The 5093-nt window shown below is 39.5% G+C and overlaps 1 long non-coding RNA gene and 1 pseudogene across 1 annotated transcript in view; both read right to left on the reverse strand.

Annotated features, from left to right (window-relative positions):
• Positions 1-1455: 1455 nt before the first annotated feature.
• Positions 1456-5093, reverse strand: part of LOC107182977 — a 10820-nt gene continuing 7182 nt past the window's right edge. The window contains exon 3 of the long non-coding RNA XR_001513757.1: positions 1456-1547. This is a non-coding gene — a long non-coding RNA (uncharacterized LOC107182977). The remainder of the gene's footprint in view (positions 1548-5093) is intronic.
• On the reverse strand, positions 1996-2490 carry LOC102753345 (annotated as a pseudogene).

Raw genomic sequence — 5093 nt, forward strand, 5'->3', positions numbered from 1 at the left:
GGCGGGGGGCAGTGAGGGGCAACTAAGCCGGCAGGAGGGCAGTTGGGAGCAACCAGGCAGGCAGGCAGGTGAGCAATTAGGAGCCAGTAGTCCAGGATTGTGAGAGGGATGTCCAACTGCTGGTTTAGGCCCTATCCTGGGGATCAGGCCAAAACGGCAGTCAGACATCCTCCGAGGGGTCCCAGATTGGAGAGGAAACCTTACCCTCCACCCCGTGCATGAATTTCATGCATCGTGCCTCTAGTATATAATATTACAGCAGATAGGAAGGAAAATGAAATAGTCAAAGGGGATAGAGCAGTGGTCGGCAAACTGCAGCTCACAAGCCACATGCAGCTCTTGGCCCCTTGAGTGTGGCTCTTCCTAAGCCTTAGGAGTACCCTAATTAAGTTAATAACAATGTACCTACCTATATAGTTTAAGTTTAAAAAATTTGGCTCTCAAAAGAAATTTCAATTGTTGTACTGTTGATATTTGGCTCTGTTGACTAATGAGTTTGCCAACCACTGGGATAGAGGGACTGGTCCAGTGGGGGGGGGAAAGTTGTGGCAACAATTTAGAAAAGGTGGTGAGTGGAGGCCCCACTGAAGCCAGGAATGGAGCCGTAATAAAAACTGGAAGAATGCTTCCAAATGGTGAGCACGAGAGCCCTAAGGTGAGGAAAGGGTTGTTACAGGAAGAGCAAAGTGAGCATGGCTAGAATGGAAAGGGCGAACAGGGCAGGAGATGCAGGCCATGGAGGGAGGGCCTTGTAGGCTGGTGAGGGATCTGAATTTTTATCTCAGCCTTGGAGGATTTTGAGCAAGAGAGTGATATGATCTGATTTACATTTTTAAGAGATCGCACTTGAAAAGACACTGTGGGGGAGCTGGCAAACATAGCAACTGGGAGGCAAGTTAGGGAAAAGGTGATGGATATTAGAATTACTTCTAGCAGTCATATAGGCAAGAAAGGAGGTTTGGTTGGATTTGATGGGGGACAGTGTGGAGTGTTGTGAAGATGATAGATTCTGTATGTCTTCTGTAGGTGGTGATGAGGGGACTTGCTGATAGACTCAAGGATACATAGGGAAGAGAGGAGGCAAGGAAGACCAGTGTTTCAGACAGAGACACTGGGGTGCCTTTAACTGAGATGAGTTTGGGTTGGATTGGGTTGAAAGTGGCTAGAGAGAGTATCTGGAAGGAAATAGAAATATTTCTGAGATATACCACCTTTTACACATACTAGTATGTCAGATGCTGTTAACTGTAGCCACAACCACCCATTTGGATAGCATTAAGGCAGCTGGTGTTTTTACTTGTCCTGCATGCTTATTTTTGTGGTCTCCACATTGCAATCATTTCCTTTTAAAAAAAAATACTATGTAATATTTAAGATACACAAAAAGATATAAAGAATAATATAATGAACAACCATATACTACCACCCAGCTTAAGAAATAAAGCCTTACCTTTCATTGCTCAGATCCCCTACCCTTCCCACAAAGGTAATCCTATGGAAAATCTGTAGTGTGTCCTGCTTGTACATGTTATAACTTTATTTTATCCCTAAAAATATATTACATCGTCTTGTATTTTATGCATTACATGATTAGCATATACACTAACGTATTCTTCAGAAACGTGTTTTATTTTTCATTTAAAATTATGAGGTTCATCCATGTTGACATGTATAAACCTAGTTTATTGATTCACTACAATTTAAGAATTCCACTTATGAAAATACTACCACTTATTTTTCCAGTTCCCATTGAGTGATATTTAGTTTATAATTTATCACTATTGCAAACAGTACAATAGTTCAAAAAGTTTGAGCAATTCTTGTACATTTTATTGTACACATATGTAAAGTTTCTCCCTGTTTTATACCTAGAAGTGGAATTACTGGGTTGTAGGATATGAGCATCTTCAACTTCACTAAATATTGCCCAACTGTTTTCTGAAGCTATTATATCAATTTTCTCTAATATTAGCAATGTTCCTATCATTTGATGTCTTTTTTATACTTGTGGACATTTTAATGAACTTCCCTCCATGTAGCTTCAAGCTACCAGGACACAGGCCCCTCCAACACCCTTAATCTTCTCCTCAGCTCTTCTGCTGGAGAACTTGGCCTTCACGATGACAGGCTTTGGGAGCCTTCCCTCCCCCAGAACTTTGTAGTTGCCTGATTCCACCACATCAATGATAGGAGCAGCTCCAGTCTTGCTTTTGGCAGCATTTCCCCGTATCTGCTCACTGACCAGGGTCCACAGTTTATCAAGGTTGACCATTGGGCAGAAGCCTCTTTAAGTGGTAATGCCTCATACCAACTTTCCCAAAGTAACATAGGTGATATTTGTCGAAGTTGACCCTGTGATGATGCAAGCCACCAGCATTACCACGACCCCCCGGGTGCTCCCTGTGCTTGCCAATGCAGCCATGGCCGTGGCTCATGTGGCCCCGAAGTTTTCGGGTCTTCCTCAGTCTGGATGGCATGTCGGTGGCCGAGCTGCAAGAACTTATTTGATGTCTTTACCAACACTTCCTACTGACGAACTTCTTAATTATTTTCAGTCTAATGAAAATTATTTTTTTGATGCATCTTATTTTTTGTTTGTTTTTGTTAATCATCACTGAAGGATATTTTTTCCATTCATTTTTAGAGAGACACATTAATTAGTTGTTTCCTGCACTTGTTCAGACTAGGCCGGGGATGGAACCTGCAACCCAGGTACATGCCCTTGACTGGGAATCAAACCTGAGACCCTTTGTCGTGAGCTAACACTCTATCTACTGAGCAACATTGACCAAGGCTTATTTTTCATTTTAATTGCCATTCTCTAATTATTAATGAAGTTGGACATTTTTTATGTTTAAATTGTAAATTGCCTGTTTCTAAACTTTGCCAAATTTTTTGCTGGATTTTTTTGCCTTTTTCTTATTGATTTGGAAGATAATCAATATTTCATGTATTTTTAGTCCTAATCCTTTACCTGTTATAGGTGTTGCAAATATCATCTACACTGATTTATCTTTTCACCTCTTTAATAATCTTTTGGTGAATAGTTTAAAATTTTAATGACTCCAATTAACCATCCTTTTTCTTCATGGCTTATGTATTTTGTATTTTAAGACTACCTTTCATCACCCAGCTGGTGTGGCTCAGTGGTTGAGCATTGACGTATGAACCAGGAGGTCACGGTTTGATTCCTGGTCAGGGAATATACCTGGGTTGTGGGCTCAATCCCTAGTAGGGGGCATGCAGGAGGCAGCCAATCAATGATTCTCTCTTATCATTGATGTTTCTCTCTCACACTCCCTCTCCCTTCCTCTCTCTGAAATAAATAAAAACATATTTTTTTAAAAAAAAAAAACACCTTTTGTTCTCAGGTCGTGTGTGTGTGTGTGTGTGTGTGTGTGTGTGTGTGTGTGTTCTATATGTCCTTCTGGGCATTTAAAGTTGCACTTTTCAAGTTAGGTCTTTAATCCAGCCATGTGTGCTGTGAGGAAGGGATTCAATTGTATTTTTCCTCCATATACACAATCAATTGTCCTAATACCACTTAATGAAGTCTTCCCTTGCACTGCTCATCTGCAGTTCCATCTGAAGGTACTTGGTCTCCATAAAAGCCAGGGTCTGTTTTGGTGTACTCTCTCCTATTCTAGTCTATTGGTCTATTTGTCTATCCCTGCATCTTTACCTTGCATTAATTACTAAAGCTTTATCTTTAAAAATCTAATCTACCAAGCCTCCCTTTTACCTTTCAAAATCACCTTGTTTTTCTTTGTCTTTCATTCTTTTATCTAAATTCTACCATCAACTTTTGACATACCATAAAAAATCCTGCCAGACTTCTTACTGGAATTACACTGATTTTATAGATTAATTGGGGGAAATTACATCTTTAAGAAACTTAGCCTTATTCATGATCTGACATATCTTTCCATTTCTTTGTGTCGTCTTTAACAACCTTTATATGTTTTTACTTTTTTTCTCCTTAAAGATCACACAAATCTTTTATTAGATTTGCCTCTAAATACTTTTTATACTTTGTTATTAGGAGTGCTATATTTTTGCTGATATATTAAATATGTTTAATTTTGTTTAGTAATCATATATCCAGCAAACTTGCTAGACTCATTTACTTATTAACTTCATTAGTAATTTTTCAGATTCTTTTAGGATTTCTATGAGAAATCATATCACTTGTAAATAATGACAATTTTTTTAAAAACTTTCTAATCCTTAATGCTTTTTATTTTTTCTTATAATATACATTGGCTAAGAGTTTAATACAAATCTTATCAATAATTACTGAATACACCTTTAAAGGGAATACTGCTGAAGTTTCACCACTGAGCCCTAGTCAGTATTCTCAGTGGTTAGAGCACCAGGCCGCACACTGAAGGGCCTCATGTTTGATTCCCAGTCAAGGGCATGTACCTGGGTTGCAGGTTCAATCCCCAGCCTTGTCAGAGCATGTGCCTCCTGCCACATGCCCCAACCAGATCAGAGATCATACCTGCAACCCATATGTGCCCTTGATGCAGAATCACTTGGGCCAATGCTCTAACTACTGAATCATGCAGGCCAGACCCCTGCGCCCATATTTTTAAATTAAATCTTTATTGTTCAGATTATTACAGTTGTTCCTCTTTTTCCCCCCATAGCTCCCCTCCACCTGGTTCCCAACCCACCCTCTGCCCTTCCCCTTCCCCCACTGTCCTCATCCATAGATGTACAATTTTTGTCCAGTCTCTTCCCACATCACCCCCCCCACCCATTTCCCCCCCTGAAGAATAGTTAGTGCACTCCCTTTCTATGCCCCTGATTGTATTATAATCACCAGTTTATTCTGCTCATCAGATTTTTTTATTCACTTGATTTTTAGATTCACTTGTTGATAGATATGTATTTGCTGTTCTTAATTTTTATCTTTACCTTTTTCTTCTTCCTCTTCTTAAAGAAAACCTTTCAACATTTCATATAATACTGGTTTGGTTGTGATGAACTCCTTTAGCTTTTTCTTGTCTGTGAAGATCTTTATCTGACCCTTAATTCTAAATGATAGCTTTGCTGGGTAGAGTAATCTTGGTTGTAGGTCCTTGCTA

Source organism: Myotis davidii, unplaced genomic scaffold (genome assembly GCF_000327345.1).
Source record: "Myotis davidii unplaced genomic scaffold, ASM32734v1 scaffold471, whole genome shotgun sequence".
Lineage (NCBI taxonomy): Eukaryota > Metazoa > Chordata > Mammalia > Chiroptera > Vespertilionidae > Myotis > Myotis davidii.